This window comes from Notamacropus eugenii, chromosome 4 (assembly GCF_028372415.1).
Source record: "Notamacropus eugenii isolate mMacEug1 chromosome 4, mMacEug1.pri_v2, whole genome shotgun sequence".
In the NCBI taxonomy this organism is placed as follows: domain Eukaryota; kingdom Metazoa; phylum Chordata; class Mammalia; order Diprotodontia; family Macropodidae; genus Notamacropus; species Notamacropus eugenii.
Window position 1 is genome coordinate 93,069,733 of NC_092875.1, and position 22,947 is coordinate 93,092,679.

The 22,947-nt window shown below is 37.8% G+C and overlaps 1 pseudogene; it reads right to left on the bottom strand.

Moving 5' to 3' along the window:
- Positions 1 to 3,688: 3,688 nt before the first annotated feature.
- LOC140498197 (ran-specific GTPase-activating protein pseudogene) lies at positions 3,689 to 4,354 on the bottom strand (annotated as a pseudogene).
- Between the last annotated feature and the right edge of the window lie 18,593 nt (positions 4,355 to 22,947).

The window sequence follows — 22,947 nt, forward strand, 5'->3', positions numbered from 1 at the left end:
TTTCTGTAGTAAATGGGTCTGAAGTTGTATTGATTTAAAAGAAAAGAGAGAGTTTTATAGAAAATAAGTCAACAGGACTTTGGACCTTCAAAACGTAGAATAAGGTTTGCTGGATACAAGGTTGTCCCAGTGAATATAGATTTCCTTACATTTTCCTTGAACTATAATATAGGTCACAAAATGAACTCTAACCCTGGACCCAATTTAAACCTGAGTTTTGCTAACTGACTGGGTCTTATCATTGTTCACAACGGTTTCTTAGACATATGCCTAAGAGGCTACAATGGTATGTTAGAAAGAAAACCAAAAATCTTGGGTTCAAATCCTATTTCTATCCTTGTTTGTCCTCAAAAATGTCACTTAATCTCTTTAAGCTTCAATTTCCTTATCTGCAAAACATGAGGATTTGGTAAGATGGCTTCTGTAGACCTTCTAGATCTCTATTTTGATCCTGTGATAATTTGAGAGCAGATCATATAATACAACCTACCCACACTATTAGAGACAACTCAATATTTGTACTTTCCTGAGAGTAGGAGTGAACCTCATCTTAATTAATTCCAAGATATTTATTTTTTTTGGTGTTGTCATGTTTGAGGAGTATGTGTGTGTACATATAAGTTTGTGCCTATATTCAGTTAATGAACATTCATTTGTGATTGTATGTAAGTCACTGTATTTTCTGTAACTATGCATGTATTTGTGTCTATATATGTATATATGTATTATTTTATTCAATTCCAATCAATTCAAGAAGCATTTCTTAAGCCCCAACTATGTGCCAGTCATTATAATAAGTGGTGAGGATATAAAAACACAAACAAAGCATTTCATGTTCTGAAAGTGCTTACATCCCTGGGGATGGTGGAAATGGGGAGACAGAGGTATATGACACAAACACAGATAAATAAATTCAAAATATACAAAAAAATCAATTTGAGTAGGAGGTGGAGAAAAATCAAGGTTTTATGTGCACAACTATATGTTATGTGTATATATTATGTATATGAATACATATATAAGTGTGAGTGTGTTTGAGTTAGTGAGAATGTATTAATTTATCTGTATGCGTGCTAGTTTGCACTAAACAGAGCCTGTTACCATCATGTGACTCCAACTAATGCACAATTTGGCCCACAATATGATGCTAATTGCTCTCAACGCTTGCTGACATTTTGTTGTGTTTTTTTTAAAAAAGCATTTTTATTTTATTGAAATACAGAAATAGCACAGCATATGCTCTGGCCATCTTTGGTGCTAAATGAAGCTTTTGATGGGCCCCTTTGCATTCTCCTTGAAGAATTTGCATGGGAGCTGGCCGACTTATCTCACAGAAAACTCTGGTTTTTTGCTCATGCCTGTCTCTTATTATTTTTTCCCCAGGATAGTCTGATTCTTTTTCCCACTGTTACAAGGCACATTTCCTGAGGGCTCCATTGGGAGAGGGACCCCGACTCTCTCATTTCCTGTTCCTTCTGAAATTTCAGTTATACTTTTATCTGGGTGGGGAATAGTCTTTCAGTCCAATGGGTCCATCTCCATTTTTATTGTTTGCACAATTTTGTGTTATTGTGTCAAACTAGAAGATGGGCATATTCAGGAAGAGACATCAACAAAATCATGAGATAAGACAAGTTTGCCTCCCTCAAGTTTTCTTTGAGAGATTCTGCTTACCTTTAATATAAACCCTCCTTTCTCACTTAACACTTTCATGCAACCACTACACTACTCAGTAATGGACTAATAGTGACACTGGGGATTATAATCATAAGAGTCTTTGTGATGACATCCCCAGCAGTTCTGCGGGATGGTGGTGGTGGAGATATACATTAGAAAGAGTGCTGATGTAGGAGACAAGAGATTAGAACTCAAGAAGTGATTGGAGAAGTGGCATAGAATAAAGGGGAAAAAAAGAACTCCAATCAGAATTCAGAAAACCTAGGTTGAAATAGCTCTAATGCTCATTAGCTGCATGACCATGGGCAATTCATGACACCTCACCAAACCTCTATTTTCTCTTATGTAAAACAGGAATAATTTGATTTGCCCTTTCCCCCTCACAGAGTTGTGTCGGTAAAGCACTTTGTAAAAATTGAAGTTTAATATAAATGTCAGTTATCATTATTTTGACATTGAAGACTTCTATGATTCTAAATCATTTTCCATCTCTAAGTTTCTGTTTATCCTTTTGTATATGGATCAAGAGAAGTGTTTGACCAAGAGACGTCTCTGATCAAACTGGTAAGTTTTCCAAAACAACCCAATAATGGAGTACCAAGTAATTTCCTAAACAACTCAATAACCAGATGGGAAGGGAGTTACAGAAACAACCTGACAAGAGTATAAACAAGCTGAATACCTTTGAAAATACTGGCTCTATGGGAGGAAGGTTTGGATACCTGATAGGATGCCTGATCATCCCAACATGCCATTGGTGACCCTTTAGAAAGACCCTCACTCTGAGAAATTTAAATTTGAGCAAAAGGTCAACTCTAGGAATGAGCTATCAAGAAAAGACTGCACTTGGGGAAGCTTTGAGAAGTTATTCTTCAACTTTATTCTCTGTGCCTCCTATAGAGTCCAACAAGAAAGGAGGGATTTCTGTCTTTTCTGTGTCTCTCCCTCCTCTACCATGGCAATAACATCTTATAGGAAAAAAAAAAACAAAGGAAGCATCTGCTTAAACAGACCTCAAGAGAGGAATTCAGGAGCATGGTTTAATAAAGCCCAACCTTCTTCAGAGAGAATGGGAGTTTCTACATTCCCTAGACCACACAATTTCAGAATCTAGCTTTCAGAAATAGAGAGAGAACAAGAAAGAGAGAGCAAGAGAGAGAAAGAGGAAGGTTAGAAAGAGAGGGATGAAAAATGACAGAAAGGGAAGGAGGGAGAGGGAGAAGAAGAGAGAAAAAGAGAGAGACAGAGAGAGAGAAAGAGAGAGACAGAGAGAGAGAGAGAGACAGAGAGAGAGACAGAGAGAGAGAGAGACAGAGAGAGAGAGAGAGAGAGAGAGAGAGAGGGAGGGAAGGAGAGAGATTTATAAGGCATCACAAATATTGAGCTTTGTCTCATGGAGAGTTCCTTGTTCAAGAAACCCTGAAATTGAGAGTTCCAGACAATAGATCTCCTGGAGAAAGTTGCTGTTCAGCCACTTCAGTCATATCTGACTTCTTGTGACACTATTTGGGGTGTTCTTGGCAGATATATTGGAGTGGCTTGCAATTTCCTTCTCCGGCTCTTCTTACAGATGAGTATCTAAGACCAACAGAGTTGTGTAACTTTCCAAAGGTCACACAGCTAGTAAATGTCTAAGTTTAGATTTGAACTCAGGAAGATGAGTCTTCTTGACTCCAAGCCTAGCACTCTATCCACTGTGCCACCACTACAGAAAGGATTCCTCATTTATCTTTCTTCTTTTTTCTTTTTCCTGGAGGCAGCATTCAAACGTTTTATTCACTTTTTTGAATGTACTATAAATAAGTGTTTCCACTATGGAAAAGAATGTTATGAATACATGTGACTGGGAATGGGTTTGCTGAAGACATCTTCGAAAGGGTAAAAGCTTAGAAAACAACCTGGGGGGTGGAATTCAGTTCTTTATATAAAGTCACTTGTAAAAAAAAAAAAACCCAAAATGAAACAAAAATATGGAAAATAAAAGGAAAGAAGGCAAAGCCTGCAAGAAGATTTATTGCAGTATCACATCCAGGTCTTTGGTTTCCTTCTTAGGCTCCTTGGGGCTCTCGGGCTCTTGATTGCCTTCTTTCTCCTTCTCCTCCTCCTCCTCCTCCTCCTCCTCCTCCTCCTCCTCCTCCTCCTCCTCCTCCTTCTCCTTCTTCACTGACAGCTCCAAGAACTTCTCCACCCCTTTGTCAGTGTTTTCTTTGCCTGCTCCTCCTTTTTTTTTTTTTAACTTCTATTTCATTTCTGCATTCTTCAAATTTTGCCTTAAACTCCTGGGCATTTTCTGCATTTAGGAGTCAAATCACCAGCAGTTCAAGCTTAAGACTTTCATCAGCAAAGTCCATGTGTGTTCCAGACTCAGGCCCTGTCACTACCTGCATTGGGTTTCAGCTCCATCAAAGGTGTTATGTTGTGATTCACACAGATCTTCAGGGATTTGTGCCTTTCTCCTTGTGTTTCACAGCAGCTTCATGTGACCCATGTTTTGCTCACATGCAAATCAAAACAGCTTGACCCACATCTTAAAGAGTTCTTCTTCATCTTCTTGAAGCGTCTTAATCTCCTGCTCAGGAAGATACACGATGGACCCAAACTGCCCATCATGGTTCAAGTTATTCACATTATCTCTGAATATGTCGTGCTCCTCAAGAGCTTTCTTAGCAACCATCATCAAAGTGGCACAGGGGAAGATGCTGCAGCGGCCTTGGTTGGTCTCATCTGTGGGGTGGTGCTCAGTCCCATCTGTGGGGTGGCACTCAGTACTGTTCGGTCTTTGCCTTGTCTGGCTCTGGCACCTCCTCACCCCACCCTCAGCTCAGCCCCACTGCCCATTTATCTTTCCTCTTGAAAAATTAAAGACAGTCTACATGCTTCTGCTGGTCTCTACCACTTTAAGTATTAAGGCACTAAGAACTTTAGTGGTGCCAAAGGCAGCTGTAGACAAAGATATGGTCAAGTAATGGAACAATGTGCTCTGAAAAGAGTAGGCCATGTTTATCTTTCGGTAGTCAGACAGACAACTCATCTGGCAGGAACCATTGTTTCCTATGCAACATCTTATCTGCAGTACAAAGTCATAGAGAAGCTTAACTAAACCAGAAAGAGTAGCAAGTGGAGATTAAAGTCAAGCAGTGTCCAGCAGTGGCCAGTGGATCAATGTCTATTAGAAGTTCTAAGACCAAGAGCAGCAAAAGCAGTCCAAAAGTATCACCAGCCTTTTAGCTCATTAGCACTGGAAGCTTGAGTTCTCTTTGATCAGAAATACCTCACTTACATATATTTCCTATTCATGTACATCTTTACTGTACTTTTATATGTGTCTAATCTCCTTGGTCATGTTGGGTGTATTTGTGGTAGAGTGTTTTTCAGGTTTGCAAATGAAATATTATTTCTTACTATACTATTTCAGCAAATGCCTTTGCTTTGACTTGAGTGTTTCTTCTGGATGACTATTGAAATGTAAATATTTCAGTGGGGGCTCATGACTTACAGATTTATGAGTATAGAACCACAAAACACTTTAAAACTAGGGCAACAGTGTGTGTGTGTATGTGTGTGTGTGTGTGTGTGTGTGTGTGTGTGTGTGTGTATGAGAGAGAGAGAGAGAGAGAGAGAGAGAGAGAGAGAGAGAGAGAGAGAGAGAGAGAGAGAGAGACATTGGGAGGGGGATGTTCTTGAGGTGCTATATGACTATGAAGCAGTTGACCTTTAATGTGCCTTCTCACTTTAAAACTTCATAATTTTGTCGTGGCCATGCTAAGGGCAATTTAAATGGTGATGCTAAACACAATCATTGGAAATTTGGTTTGCTTTTAAGCTTGGGTATCTCTATCTTAACTTGAATGAAGAGTAAGGGCCACCAAGGGGCTAGATCTCACTGAGATCATCAGAGGAGCTTGGATCTATTCATTTCTGACCTACATCAGTTGACTCTTCTTTAGACAGCCTGCTGGCCATTGACTTTTGGAAGCTTGCTGTTTGAATGCTGGAGTCAGTGAGGACCACCCAATAGACTTAATGCACTATAGATCAGAATTGCCCAAGCCAGGTGATCTGTGAACCTTAACCTTCTGGTAGCTAGAATTATAAAAATGCATCATCATTCCCACTTAATTGTAGGTTTTCAAGAAAAGGCCAGTTGATTATTTGTCAGTTGAGTTATACAGAGGATTCTTGTTCAGGTACAGTTTATATCTTAGATATAAAGTCTTAAGATTTTATGTCTTAAGTCCCCTCTATCTCTACCATTGTTTGATTTCTTGACAGCAATGGGCATAGTAATGGTGATGGTAATGGTGTCAGTGACAATGATCGTGATGATACCGCATAAATGCATGATCCACAAAAATTTAAAAATGCCATTTAGTAAATATTTCTGTGCTAGATAATCATAATATCTAACCTAGATGGGAAAAAAATCTTTAAAACATATAGACCTTGAAGAGGAAATGAAAATCATGTAGGAACAGGAAGAATTATTGTATCCATCATCCCTATTGTCATTTCTCCCATAGGAGTTGTATCAAGGATATGTTCAGTGAGTCTACGTGTAAAGACAAGCTTACATCCTAATACTTTAACTACAAAAAAGGTGTTCTATTCTCCTGTGCAATAGTCTATAGAACATTGAATACTACAGCAATTGCGGGAAAGTGACTTATTGAAGGCTTTTCTATCTGAATGTTATAAAAATGTAAATAGAATAATAACACATAATAAATCAGAAACTTGCTATCTTTCATTAATAGATGACAAATCCAACTACAACCAGTGCATATCTCAAAATATCCTTGAAAATTCAAGAAATGACCTGTTCTGAAACTAGGCTATTATCACAGTCAGAACTCTTTTTCAAATTATCCTGAAAATAGCAATGATTCACAAACATTTAAAAATTCTATTTTAATTGGCGTCACCATGCCAAATAATCAAAATTTTCAAGCTATATAGGAAGGAAAACTTTCAAAATATAGAGGCTCAGCAGAAGAAATCTAAATCATTCAAGAAGATTCATGTTATCCCTATCACCCTGTCTACTTTTGGAGTTGTTCCAAAAATACTTTGAGTGGACCTACTAAAGATGAGTTTATATGCCAATACTTCTGATCAATTACACAAAGAATTATTTTATTCATGTGTATGCTTGTCTACATAACACTAAACATGAAAGATAATAACAGGATAGTGACTACTCCCAGAATTCTTTTATCCAACCTCTACCTGAGAAAGAATCTCTTTTCAACATCCTTAATAACTAGTAGCCCCTCAGTCTTTACTTGATCAACTCCAGGAATGGGGAACTCACTCTTTTGCAAACTATCCCATTGTGGAACAACTCTGAGTACTAGAAAATTCTTCTTCATATTTAATTGAAATATGATTTTCTTTAATTTCTCCTGCCTGGTCTTAGGTCTGCCTTCCAGGGGAATGTAAAACAGATTTGCTCCTTCTGTCTTTTCAAATGCTTCAAGAACACACCGATCATGGCTAATTCCTCACTGTCTTGATGAAACTGAATCCTAGAGAGAGCTCAGGGTCACACAATGAAGGAGCAGCAACACCAGACTAGAATCTTGAATCTTAGCACCATATTCTTTGAACCAAACCACATTGTTGTCTGCTCCCATCAGCCTAGATTCTTCTGAAGTAATAAACAGGGATCATGGCTGGCCATCAGATAAGCTGGAGAATAGGGCAAATTTTCCTGCAATATTCCATTGCATCCCTCTTCCTACCCTGGGTTTACTGTTGTTATTTTGCTACTTAATAAAGCTCCTCACTTGGCCAGGTCTTCTCTAACTGTGTCTCATGCTCTGAAATGATCCCCTCATCACAATTAAAACTCTAGTATTGCTTCTTTCTCCATTAGAGAAAAGCAATCTGAAAAATTGAGACATCTTAAGGGGTCAATGACTGCCAATTCTTTTTTTTTTAATGTTACCCCTCAAAAGGTATTTATATTCTGATAGAGAACACCAACACATGGCAATGTATTGCTCAAAGAATGAAGCAATAATGATAGAATTTCTAGGTGGCAGGCTGGTATAGGAGAGACTAAGGAGAATTCTCTCATTACTACTACAATTATAACAGGTACTACAACTGCTACAATGAGGACTTTTACTATGACTATGACCACCATCACCACCACCACCACCACCACTACCACCACTACCACTACTACTACTACTACTACTACTGCTGCTGCTGCTGCTGCTGCTGCTGCTGCTGCAGCTGTTATTACCAACAACAAAAAAATCCACCATAAAATCAATAAGCACATCACTTCACAGAGTAATAGTAAAGCCTGAAAATAGATACATCCTATTGAATTGAGTGAACGTTAAGTAGTATTGATCTTATAATGAATGAAGCCAATGAAATGTACCCAGTCCAAGAATGGAAGCAAAAGGCCTTTCATAGATGACATCTACATGAACTCAACCAAAGATATGTAGACAAAAGAATATATATTCAATCAATGGTTAAGTGTATTTATGTCTAGAAATTGAAGGATTTGTGATAGCCATGTAGGTCTCTACTAGCAGAAATTTCAGAAAGATCATTCTTACAGAGCCCAGACTTATTGAGTGACACTGATTTTGCAAGAAAATGTAAGAAACAATACAACATATCATTACAGTTTGCAGAAATTTAGTGCCACTCAAATACCTAGAAAGTTCTGGTCAAGTGTCCAGAATTATACACTGGAGGTTCACTATTCTTCATAAACTAAGATGAAAAATCATCTTCCTGCAAGTCAAGTACAAGCCTGAAAATATCCTTGAGAATACAAAAAATATATTGCACTGGAACAGAAACATTATTATAGATAAAACTATAGACTATAATTGCCCAGATATAACCCTGACCCACAAAAATGTAAGAAGCTTTTTAATAGATTTGTCATACTGAATACTACTAACCTCTAAATTACACTGAATGAAAATCTCTCAAAATATAGAATGCTAGCAGAAAAAAAAATCAAAACCACGTGGGACTCAATAGCATCTCTGTTGTCCTGTCTATTGCTGGATATATCCCAAAGATGCCTTTAGTGAAGTTACTAAAGATGAGTCTGTATCCCAATACTCTTATTTCATGGAATAGTCATTTAATTTCCTCCCCGTGCAACAGTTTAACAAATATTAAATGTGAAAGACTATAGTAACATATATCAGGAATTTTTCTAAGCTCCATCAAAGAGAGATAAGAAAAAAGAAATAACAGCAAGAGCAATAATAAAATGTTTGTGTCACTTTTTGGTTTACAAAGTAAAGCATCTTCTTCAAAGTCACCCTGCGAAGTATACAGTAACACTATTACCCCATTTTACTGATGAAGATATTAAGGCTGATGGAGTGCAAGTAATTTGCACATGGAATAGCACTGAACTAATGCAATTAGAAAGCTTAAGTTTTAAGAATAATAACCATTTATTAAGTGCCTATGTGTGCCAAGCACTGTGATCAATGTGATCACACAAAGGTAAAAGATAGCCTCTATTCTTGAGAAGCTCATAGTCTAATACAAATATCTATGTACAAACACAATATGTGTGAGTCAAGTTGGAACTAGTTTCAGAAAGAAGGAATTAAGATTAAAGAGAACCTGGAAAGATTTTTTTTTAAATTATTTTTCTTCCAAACTTCTTAATTTATTTGTTTTCAGTTATTGACATTCACTTCCATAAGTTTCAATTTTTCTCCCCCTATATCCCCAAGATGGCATGCAATCTGATATGCATTCTACACATACATTCCCATTAAACACATTTTCACATTAGTCATGTTGCATAGAAGAATTATAGTGAATGGGAGAAGCCACGATAAAAACAAAAACAAAACATAACAAAAGAGAAAATAATCTGCTTCATTCTTCATTCTAACTCCATAGTTCTTCCTCTGCATATGGATGGAATTTTGCCTCATTAGTCCTTTGGAAATGTTTTAGGTCCTTGCATTGCTGAGAAGGGCTAAGTCTATCAAAATCAAGCACTATGGTTGTTAGTGGGTATAATGTTCTCCTGGTTCTGTTCACTTCACTCAGCATCAATTCATATGAGTCTTCCTGGAAAGACTTCTTACAGAAGGTAAGCGCAAAGAACTCACAAAAAGGTAAGAAAGGGAAGTGATGATGCCAGTTTTACTATAAATCACAAAGGCCCATAGAAGAAATGGATGGCAAGTTCCTAATGAAGACAATATAGTGGACACAAAGTCAAGATGGAATTAATCAATCAATCAATCAATCAATCAATCAGGCACACTTTATTAAGCACTTATGTTCCAGACAATAGGGATAGATGCAAGACAAAAATTACACAGTTCTACTCGTTTTATATTCTATCTGAGGAAACAATACTTCCAGATAAAAGAGTAAATACAGTCAATCCTCAGCTTTCAGGGGGGTAATGTTCCTAGAAAATGTTGGGAATGTAAAAAAAATGAATGTTGATACCTTGACCCTAGGTGAAATATGGGGTTAAGTTCCTACCACCCTTAAAACTGTAATTTTTCCCTAGAAATTGCTGAAAATAGAGTTTTCTGCACATAATTCATTATAACAAAACATTAATCCTGATAATTTGCACTTTGCTTAAGACAATAACTATGAAATAACCTATAAAATGCAGCTAAGAGGAGAGGTGATGTCATATGGGACAGGAAGGGGCAGGGATAATTATGTCAAAATAACTCAGAGGTATATATAAAAGGAAAAGGGGCGACCTGCCATTTCTAAACTCCCTTTCAGTTCAGTGGTTGAATTGTTCTCTGGTGGAAAGCTTCAGAATGAGTCCCATTCCCCATCAGATCTTGGAAGTCTCCAAAGGCTGAATATGGCTGGGGCAGGTGCCAGAGCAGGGGCATGGAGGAAGTAAGATGCTCATTTCCCCATGAAAGCACCTGAAAGATGGTGGGAATGACCACCATTTCATTTACTCTCAAACTTAGCCACTTTTCCATTTGTTTTTTGATTCACTCATCCTGTACTTGAGAAGTTACATTAGCACTTTTGGAGAGGATTCACAAATGCTTTTATTAATACTGTCTTCCTTTTTGTGAATATGACCAATGTACAGGGAGTTCTTTACACTACAACAGTAAGGTGGACAAAACCATCAAAGTACTTAGTGGAATGCTAGCAGCTCCACAGATTTGTATGCCATCAGGCTTCTCCTTTTTTCTTTACTCTACGTAGTCCCAAATGGGCACTGTTACCAATGCAAAAGTGAAAATGAGGTTACCAATAAAATTACTGGAATGCATGAAGTCCCAAAAGTTAAAAGGGCAAATATTGAGGCTTGACTGTACAATATATAGACCAAGTAAAATCAGAACAATTTTCCTTAGGCTTTGGAAGCAAGTCCTGCAGTAGCTGCGCGAGATGGGAATGGGAACTATGGATGAGCTAACTGAGCTTTAAAGGATACTTGGAGGTGAAGAAGGAATGTGGGACAGTCGGTGTATGGGTTATGGAATATTGTATGTAAGGTACATGGTAGATTTGCAATTTCATGTGCAATCATCTTTTTTATTTTACTGTGCTTTTTTTGTCTGTGAATTGAAAATATAACAGATTTTTTTTTTAAAGTAAGGAACAGAAAGTAGACTAAACGGGATAGAGTATAGCTCTGCTACTAACTTGCTGTGCAACTAACCAGATTATATAACCTTTCTGATTCTTTCTTCCTATATTAAGGGAAAGGATTAGAACTCTGAGTAAAGGGGGAAAGCTATAAATGATCTAATGAGTGGAACTTAGTGTTCTAAGTGCCTCTTTCCTCTCAGCAGAGAAGTAGAGATGACTAAGGCAGAATTTTGTGTAAATTGTCCAATGGAATCCCTGTACTGGTCAGAGTTTGTTTGTTTTCCTTTGTTATAAAGGAGGGTTCAATTTGAATTAAAGGCAGATGAAGGGGGATGGTGTCTTTTTCTTTTAATCCAGAAATAACTATCATATAAACACAAAAGGCATCAATAAAACATTTATTTTGAAGGAATGAATGAAAGTGACACCTCGAACAAGAGCTTGTCTAAGCACCATTTCAGTCTAATATCCCATGATCCTTTATTTTGGAAGTTGTGAGTAGGGTTCAGACTTTCTGGAGCTTATCCCATAGTATCACATGAGTTATATCCTACTCAGACTGCTATAAGGGGAAGAAATATATTGCTGCTCAAGCTAAGTGCCTTGGAAAATGGGGTTGAAAGCCTGAAGGGAGAATGAGTTGGGACTCATGGGTGCTTAGAATTTTGAACATAAAGGATTTCTTCACTTGACTCCTTGCTCAGCCGTCAGAGAGTAGATTCTTAATTAATGTTTGCTGATTTGTTGACTTGATCTTTGCAATCATCTACTCCAACCTGCTGTTTATGAGTAGGGCCATGGCGCCCAAAGACAGGAGGCAACTATGTAGATTTGACATGAACCCAGATCTTTGGAAGCTTCATGGCTCTTTCCATTATACCCTACACTTCTCCTCAAAAAAAAGTTCATTTTTTTTTCCAATTTCACAAATATTGATTATTTGCTTATTATGTGAAAGGGCCTGTGCTGGGTGTTAAGATGTATAAACATATAAGAAAAAAATTTCCCTAAGAATTAGAGCTATAACAAAATGCAATAGATGACTCCAGGCAATGAGTTCCTCATCATTAAAGGTTTAGGTTTTATGTTGTTATTGTTTTGTTTTACCAAAGACTTGATAACCACTTTGGGGGAATTTGGTACAGAGAATTCTTGGTTACATTGCATAAATTGGCCCCTGTGGTCCTTTCCAACTCTGATAGTTTATGTTTGTGAATGAAAACACAGTGGTAACAGGGGAGATAACACCTGTAACTATGATACATACCAATTAGAATCAGTACAAAAAAACAGGATTTGATGAGGACCTTGGACTAAGGGATTGCTTGAAGTAATCAGCAAATATTTCATGAAGGATGTGGTACTCAGATTAGATTCATGGAAAGGACTCTAGTTCCCAAAAAGATTGACTATGTCAAAGCAATGTTCTTGATCTTTGGAATTACTCTCCCAACTGTAGCTAAGATTGTTAGCTTGGGTGTCCAAAGAAAGGCTGCTATTTATACATTCAAAGTCTAGGTGTATCCCAAAGTGGTGTATTAGAAAGGAGTATTTAACACCATGGATATGTTAGTTCAATTGGTACAAACACCCCTAAAAATCTGTTACCCATACTCTCATCAGCCCATACAGACAGACTCCATGGGAAACTAGGCTCAAGCTTAGAGCAAATACAACAAAGCTCTTATAAATTATTTTTGCTGGAGTTCTTAATATATTTCCCTTAAATATGTTTTGGCTTTTCTATTGTTGGCTTTACAAAAGCCTTAAATCTCCATTGTCTGTTACTGGTTTTTGAAGCAACATTTTGATCAACTGTTCCAGGGATTACTTTTCAGGCAATGGGGAGATGGGAAGTCCTAAATCCTATAGATTCTTTTGAAGCCCATAAAATCAGCCTCCAACAAAGGAGGATGGGGAGGAGATTGAAGCTGAAATAAAGTTCAGAGTTCTAGTCTTTCCCTCAATCTTTTCCTTTTCAGGGGCTTACCAGGAATATTCTCTCTTCTTTGTTACAAAGTATTTCAGATTTCAATGAACTTCATGGTTTTTTAAGGTCCTAGAGGGCATGAGCAAGTCTTCAATCCATCCAAATAAAGCTTTGACCCCTAAGGAAGTGTTTCAGTCTTGTTCATTCCAAGAATTTATCTGCATGTGTTCTCATCTGATAAATGTATCTGCACAGGACATCTTATCACTTATTTTAAAGAGACTAGGTTAATTGTCTAGGTTGACCTCCACCTTTACATTAGAAAGGAGTATTAGGTCAAGGCAAGATCAGTGTCATTAAGACATAAGCTGCTGATGTAGCGATTATTTTATCTGTCGGAAATGGAAAGACCCTAGTACTGGTCGGAGCTTGCCCATAGAATACTGGAAGCATAAAATTCAGAAATGGAAGAGATCCTAGAGATTATCAAATTTTAACCTTTCATTAACAGGTGATGCCCAGTGACTTGTCTAAAGTCAAACATCTAGAAAGGCCACATAGATCAAATTCATAGTCTAGAGGGAGCTAAGTGGTATAGTAGATAGAGTACTAGGCCTGCAGTCAGGAACAAACAGGTCACAGATATTCCCTTGTGACACTGGGCAAGTGACTTAATATCTGTCTGCCTCAGTTTCTTCAAATGTAAAATACACATAACATCTACTTTCTAAGGGTTATTGTGAGGGTCAAAGAAGATAGCATTTGTAAAGTGTTTAGCAGGGTATCTGAATGGTACTTAATGAATGCTTGATTAAAAAAGAATAAAAAAGAATAACCAGCTCAGATTGTGTGTCAGTCTAGTTGCACTAAAAATCCTATAGTTATGCTACCCATCTGGGTAAGTGACAAGAGGCTGGGGAGAAGGAAGGGGAGGTGGAGGCATTGTCAGACTAGGGGACAGGCTCAGAACCAGCCCAGCCATTACAGGCAGGCTACAGGGAGAGCACCAAGGCTTAGAAGCAGTGAAATAAAAAAAAAGATAGGAAAAGGGGAGAATTTTGTCCACATCCTTTTATTCCCCAAGGATAGATCTGCTGGTGGGTTTTTTTCACCTTAGTTCCATTAACACCTTCTTCCAAGTCTTACATTCCCAATCTCCCTGCAGACAAAAGCTGCTATTAGCTTCTCCCTGGAGGCTCTAAATCCCTGGTGCTCAGCAAAATTCCCTTCTGATTGAAGCAGCAGTGCTCAGGCACTCTGAGCCTTCCTTCAGAGCTCGTCAAAGCTGCTCAAAAGAAAGATTAACAACTGCATCCCATCAGAGGTGGCATTGTAGCTCACTCCCCGCCTAAGCCATGTGTAGCAATCCCCAGAAAATCTTAGCTATAGAATTTTAGAATGACAATCATAAAATGTTATAAATTGAGTATCATAGCTGTCATGTGTTAAAATATTTTAGATTCAGAGAATATTCAAAATCAAAGAACCCCCAAACCACAATCATCAAACATTAGAATGACACAATTATTAGAATGTTCCTATGTTAGAATCAGACACAGAATCTTGGAACCAGGGTTAGAAAAACTCAGCATCATCATTATAGAACATTTGAACCTTAAAATCATTCTGTTATATTCTGATATATTCTGTATCATTAGATGTAGATTGGTCTTGGAAGACATCTAATCTAACCTCCCACCAAATTCAGATATTTCTTCAAAAACAACGCAATGTGACATAATGCAATACAATGCAGTATAGTATAATACAATACATCACAATATAACACAATACAATACATCCCTGTCTACTGGCCATCAGGTTTGTCAATGAATACCATTAGTTATGGGAAACAACTAGCCTCCTAGGGCAGCCTACCCTTTTTGGATGGCTCTGACTGTTGGGAAACTTTTGTTCATACTAATCTCTGCTTCTCTTTAGCACCCATTCAAGTTCAAGATATATCTAGAGATGGAATAGCAGAAGAATATCTAGGACAGGTACTTTGCCCCAGAGTGCCAAAATTCAGGGGGTATTTGTACACATCTGCACATGTACTCCTTCCTTAAATGGAAGCAATAGAGTATAGCACATGCCAAAGATAATTAATTAAAATGATAGGTAAGAAAATGGCTCCCTTCCTCCTGAACTCAAATGAGTTCCTCGCTGGGTTGACCTAGACCAGTTCAATCTCAGATTAAAGGCTTTGCCATTTTCTGGGGGATTCTACTCATGGAGGTTAGTGTCCTGTAGTATATATTTCTAAGCAATGGGGCCTTGTGTCTCCCAATTCAAGGTATCGACTTAAGACCCAACCCTACCATGAGAAATAAGCCTATCTAGCAAGACCCCAAATGTGAGAAAGCTTTTATTAATCATTCCGTCCATTCCCCTTAAACAGACACTTAGCCTCCCCAGTAAGGTTGTAGATAGACTACAATACATTCAGAAAAATGGAGCTTCTTATACTGTTTTCCAAATTTTGAATCTCCGGAGCCACTGTCCCTTGACCATGTGACTTTATGTTCTCCTCTCTGATAGGCTTTCCCTCAAACAGTTCATCAAGCCTGCACCTTAATTTATGACCTTCCCCTGACCTTCCTAGGTCATGACTCTGTGGAAACAGAACTTCCTTGTTTCCCACACCTACCCTCTAATAAATTTGATTTGAGGGAGCTTTTTTATACTCTGAGCACCAGAATTAATCATGTGGTTCTATGGAATAGTAGTAATAATAAGCAGTAATGAACATATAATGAAATCTTCAAAGTTTTGGGATACTCATTCAACAATGCCAGGCCCTTGAGTTCTAATGGGCCTATACATATGGGAAACATCCCCAGTAAATGTATGGACCAGGATAGGTAGTTTGGGAAGGATTCCTAGATGAAGCATTGTTGATATTGAATTGAGTATTATACAAATGCTGTCACTTATACCATCTTGGACAAGTCATTTAACCTGAGATTTTGCTACAAGATGAGAGGGGTGAATAAGATAATTTAATGGTCTTTCTGAGCTCTAAATCTATGTTCCACGAATCTTAGTTCTGCAACTTGCTGTGTGTGAGACCTTAAGCACCTTCCCCTCTCTAGGCCTCAATTTCCTCCTCTGTTTTACTTGAGGAGGTGAGGCTAAGCCCCGTTTCTATGATCCTATGAAAGGCATTCCCATCTGGAGACTCTAAGACAAGTGCTCCAAGCAGAGGTTAACAGCACAAAGTTCCTTCCTTTAAAGTTTCATAGGGTGCAAATCCTACACCTGGATCATTAGAACCTACTATCAGTTCTGCCTTTACGTTGTCATTCTGCAAAGGAATCAGCCAGGGCTATAATGCAATGAATGCAGTGCTATGCTATGTAATCCAATGCAATTCAACCCAATCCTATCCTATTCCATCTAATCCAACACAATACTGTACAATACAAACAACACAAAATTATATAACACTATACAATCACACAACTCAGCATAGTACAGCATAATGCATTATAGTGTAGTACAATGCAGTGCAGTATAGTATAATGTGATCCTGTTTAATATAATAAAACTCAACCCTACCTATAATACAAAATTAAGTGTACTCTGTGCAGAGCCCCATGCTCAGCACCAGGGGAATTGAGGAATTCAAATAAGACATAGTCTATGACAATAGACACAGGGAGAGGGGTTGGGGAAGGGTAAGGCAAGGCTTCCTAATTGAGTTTTAATCTAAAGAATGGATTGGAAACTGGCAGGTGAAAAAGAGAGGATGTACTAAGAATAAGGAACAGATCAAGGAATAATCTTGAAGCAGGATAACAGAGGGTATGCACAAGGGACAGATCACTTTAACTGGAATGCAGAAAACATGAAGAGGGGCAGCATTAGATGAGGCTGAAAAGGTAGATGTGGTACCATGTTGAAAGCCTTGAATGCCAGGCATAGAAACACCTAGCCAAGACAGTGCTTGGAGGATTATACAAGCTGTCTCTGTCATGACCTACCTTTTTAATTTCTACATAAACTTGGCCAATAGGATGGCAGCTGTTAGGGAACTCTAGATTATATAAGACTTTGATTGCTTTCTAAAGTACTTTGGTGGGCAGTCAGGCTGAGGGAAACAGGAGCAGAAGGTGGGGAGAACTTCACAGCATCTCCACTTTCCCAAAGAGACAGAGATTTCTTTCAAGGACTTTCTTGGAATGCCCTTCTCTTTTGAAATGTAAAATGTGCCCTGGGGCATATGGAACTCACCCAGAAGCAAAGACCTCAGAATATGCTATTCCACAGAGCTGGCTTTTTTCTGCCTGGCAGCTCTGAGTGGGGTCAGTTTTATTTATAGCTCTGCAGAGGCAAGGCCATGACCCCAAAGATGACAGGGTTGCCATGAACTTGGACTCCACATATTTTTATTGAGCTCTTTGTTCCTGGATCAGTAGGAAAATGGAAATATTAGGGGAATTTGTCTCTGCTATCAACAAGTACTGAATCCAAAGACCACTGAATCTGTTCTCAGATCATCATTTATACACTGAGCCTTGTGCAGGTTCTATTCCCCTATCCTCCGTGTAAAATGCAAGCTCCCTGAGGTCAGAGCTGTTTGTCATTTTATCTTTATCATATTTATATGACTCCTGTACATAGTAGATGCTTAGTAAATATTTATTGGATTTGTATTGCATAGCAGCAAGCTAGAGAGCACCTAAAGCAGTACAACAAGGACACTGGGGAATTTCATATGAGGACCAGCTGAAAGAACTTGAAGATGTCTAGTTTGGATGTGAGAAGACTTAGGTGAGACTTAGCTGTCTTCATGTATTTTAAGAGTTATCACATGATATGTAGAGCTTATATCAGATTGCATGCTATCTTGGGGAGGGGGGAAGGGCAGGTAGGGGAGAAAATTTAAAAATTATGGAAGTGAATGCCGAAAACCAAAACTAAATTAACTTTAAAAAAGAGTTATCATATGGAAGAAGAAATTAACTTAACCTGCTTGACCTCAGAGGGAAGGACTACCAATTACAGATTGCTGGTGAAGGCCACAGATTTCAACAGGATATAATAGGGAACTTCCTGACAGTGAGAGGTGACCAAAAAGCATAATAGGTGGCCTCAAGAGGTGGGGAGTTCCTATCTCTGGAGACTTTTGTTGTTGTGTGTTTGTCCTTTCTTTTCCAAGAGGACCATAACACCAGAGAAATGATGATGATTTACACTTGATTTTGTTTTGAGTGAGACAGGGCTGTCCAAGGTCACCAGCCTCACTTTCTCCTCCTGGGCCATCTGTATCCAGTGACCAGATATTTTTCAGGATGACTGGAGATGGCTCAGATGCAGTGGGAGACCTTGGCCTTTCAGGCTAAGGCATTTTCAGGTACTCACATAAAGTGAGGTAATGCCCATTCAGTGAACAGGCTTCTTTAAAAAGTAGTCAGGGGAATGACTCCTTAAACAGAAAACAAAAAAATAAGTAAATCACCCTGGGAAGGGCAGGATTCTCAGGGTTGTTGTTTTGAAGAGAAAGTCTAATTATTGACATTCACTCTAAGCCAGGAGGGTCCAAAAACAGTCATTGAGTGGAGGCTGGGCAGAGACCCTTTGCTTTTCAATCCATGGGCTTCAGAGTGCAAGGGGTGCAAGGCTTTAGGGGAGACAAGAAAGAGAGAAGAAAGGGAATGGAAGAAATCTAGACAATGTACCCCAAGTTAACTGGGCATCTTGATAACTCAGTTCATCCTCTCCTCAACCTAGCCCTCTCCCTTTCCTTCTCTTCTTTAAAAGAAGGTAAATGGGGACCTTTAATTGAAAGCTGCATAACTACTTTCTAGGGTTCACAAGATTACAGAAATAGAATTGAAAGGGATGTTATGAGCCAACTAATCTAACTCTATCATTTTTTTAAGACCAAGGAGTTTAAGGGATTCTTCTAAGGTCACATAGGTAGCAAGTTTCAGAGGCAGTATTTGAATTCAGGTTCCATGACTCAAGTCAGTGCTCTCTTTACTCTGTCATAGGAGTTAGCATGTTGTAGATGGAATTCATGTTCAGGTCTAGTTTAAATTACTTGCTTCATAGGGTCCCATACTGCTCTGAAACTGTGATTCTAAGTAAAAAAGATGGAAATTTAAGCCCAACATATTTAAGTACTTCTTAATGATCAAAATTGTTACACAGGGAAAATGAGCTTTCACAGCATGTCCCACATGCCTGTAATTCTCACCTTCTTCATCTCTACTTTTTGACTCCCCTAGCCTTAATTCAAGCCCTAATTTAATTCCCACTTTCTACAAGAAGCCTTTCCCAATCTCTCTTAATGCTAGTACTTCTGTTGAGTATCTTTAATATATCAACTATCTATCTAGTATGCACATAGTTTGTGCATGTCATCTTCTCCATTAGAATATGAGCTTCTGAGACCTGGATGTTTTTTTCCATTTCTTTGTATCTCCAGAACTTAGCATAATGCCTGGGATATAATAGGTGTTTAATAAATGCTTGTTGAGATGAAGTGATTCCCCCAGTCACTGGACTAATCTAAGCAGAGTCCACACAACACTTCTCAAGGATACTGCCTGGGTGTAGGTTAGGCTATCTAATATTTGAAGTCCTTTCTAGCTCTAAAATTCCATGATCCTGGGAAAAAGCATTTAAATTTTCAGTTGTATTTGAGAATAAAAGTGTCATTTGCTAGGGAGAGAAGGATAGTGATTAGATGACTGTTTGTTGGGGGCTTTAGGTGTGTAAGTAGTGTCTTAACAACATCAGTGATTTCTAAGCACCAAGAAGCTTGAGGTAATAAAATACATTCTATGACAGAATGAATGGGAAAGGACTTTGTTTCTGTCAAGGATTATTATGATCCTTTCTCCCATTTTTATGGCTATTTAGAATTTTCAAAGCATCTTTCCTCATAAGAATCCCTTGATGTTGATAGTAAAAGAATTTTATCCACCAAAAATGACAAAACAGAAAAATGACAGTTGTTGGAAGGGCTGTGAGAAGCAAGGCATATGAATGAACTTTTGATTGATATGTAAATTCATCCAGCCATTCTGGAAAGAAGTTTGAAACTATATCATAGCAGTCAAGTAGACATATCACTTCTAGGTCTACATGCCAAAGAGATCAAGGAAAGAAGAAAAATACCCATATGTACAAAAGCACTTTTAACATCTCTTTTTGTTGTATCAAAGTAGAGAAAATAAAGGGTTTCCATCATTTGGGGAATGACTGAACTAATTTTGTTATATGAATATAATGGAATAGTATTGTTCCACAAAAAAGGGGACAGTTTCTGAGACACCTGGGAAGACTTGTGTGAAATGATGAAGAGTGAAGTGAGATGATCATAGAGAACAGTGACAACTACACTATAAAGGAAACCAACTTTGAAATACTTTAGAACTCTAAGCAGTGCAATGACCAACCAAGAATCCAAAAGACTGATGTGAAGCAGGTTAACCATCTGTTGAGAGAAAGTTAATAGTCTCAAGCAGAAGAAGGAGAAATATATTTTGGAGCATGGAAAATGTATAGATATGTCCTCCTTGACTAAGCTTCTTATTTACACGAATTGTGTTTTTCTTCTCTTTTTGCTGAGTGATTTGGAAGTGGAAGCTAACTGTAGTGTTTCCAAAAAAATAGAAGCAATGAAAAAAAATTGGGTCATCAAAACATTTTAATACACAAAAGAAAACAGAAGGAATTTCAGAAAGAAATACAGAGAAGCAGGATGTCTTTGAAAGTAATATGTTGAATTTATTATAAACTTTTTTGAAAGGCAAGCTGTATGTAATAGACTCACAGTTTCACATATAATCCTCTTTTCTGTACTATTTTTAAAAAGAGGTATTATTTTTTGATGTTCATTTAATTCAGTATTAAAAAATTTAAAAACAACTTAATGCCCACATTTTGCAGAAGATGGGACTGAAGCTCAGAGAACTTATATGCTTTGCTCAATGTTATAAAACTAGTAAGAGTCAGTCAGAATTTGAACCCATTTTCCTAACCTCCAAGTCCAACACTCTTTCCCAAGTGCCAAGCATATGTGAGGAATTCATATCATTATTATCATAGATCTCTGTGATAATTGTTGATTGACTGATTGCTTGGTTCAGCCATACTGGTGAACTGGGACTTACTCTTGGTAGTTTTTCCTCCAGAAGCAAAGAATGGCACCGTATTGAATCACACAGTCCATTTAAAAAAAAAAAGTGCACCCCAGGATACTGTCTAACATGACTTTATATTTCTGTAATGAGCTTATAATGGCTAAGGGGCCTTGAGCTGAAAAGACTCTTGGTATCCTGAAGCCCTTGATGTAATTTCCTCTTGTTTAATGAGCAGCTGTTTTTCATTAGCATTGATAGCAGTTCCACAGTTGACCAATTTGAACAGCTGGACACATCTGCAGTTATTCTGTACATATAGCAGTCCAGGTGCCTAATTTTCAGGTATCAGATATAGGGAGCAGAGATGACATAACCATAGAGTCATCAATTGTATGATCTGCAAAGGACTTTAGAGTATGAAATCTCAGAGCTGGGAATTAGAATGGTGCTTCTCGAACTTCTTGGTCTCAGGGTAAAAACTCTTAAAGTTCTTGAAAACCTCTCAAATCACGAGTTGCATCTATCGATATTTATTATATTATACCTTAAAATATCTTTCTATTATTAGGAAAATAATTTTGACCACATAGACCCCCTTAAAAGGGTTTACGGAAACTTCCAAAGGTCTCCAAACCACATTTTAAAAGCAACTGCTTTAGAAAACAGAAAACTTAATGTCAGAGTTAGAAATGACCTAAGAATATAGCATACAGAATAGAGAAGGTCAAAGCTAGAAAGGATTTTAGAGGTAATTTATCCAATGTCCATCACTTTTCAGATGAGAAAAATCTATACTCTCAGAAGTTTGAACCTTTGTTTCCTTAGTCATTTTATCTTTCATCCATCACATCTCTTATAGTTGTTCATTCTTCATTCTCAGAAATGACCAGTCACAATACTGAGACTTAGAAAGGTGAGTTATTTTGCACAGGTCACATAGTTTGTAAAGTGCCAGGGAAAAGATTAGAATCGAAATCTTCTGACTGCATGTGCAACAAAATTATCTCTGCTACTTGATGCTATATCTCAAGAAGTTGTCATCAACTCTGCTCACAAGGACTTGTATTTAAGGAGGCAAGATTCAGACACACTAGACAGTAAGAAATATTTGCCTGCCTAACAAAATTCTTTTTGTATCCAAGGCCCAGTGACTGGCAGATGGCAAACCATCATTATGGGAATGCATAGAATATGCAAACCTACAGTGCCAGTGACATGCTAACAGGAAGAAACTGGACCTCATTCAGTAAGGAAAATAAAAATGTACAACAACTTGAAAGTAGGAGAAAGAATAATCAATTGGAAGTTAGAAGATCTGGTTTTACAGAGAAGAGAGTCTGCAAACCATAGGTATCATCATTGCCAGGGAAAAAGTCTACAACTGATTTTTAAAGAGATAGTTGATGAATATATAGGAAAAGTATCAATAATTTCAAAGCAGAGGCATGGCTCTTGTTTATTGAGAACAACTCTCATAAGAACAAGTTATGCCAGACTAAGCCAATTTCCTTTATTTGGAAAGGCTTACCAAACTAGTAGATGATAGCAATGATGTACATACAGTTTATTTAGACATTAGAGTAACTTTTGATAAAGTACCTATACTCCTCTGGTAAAGAAGATGAGGAATCTAAGAATTAGACC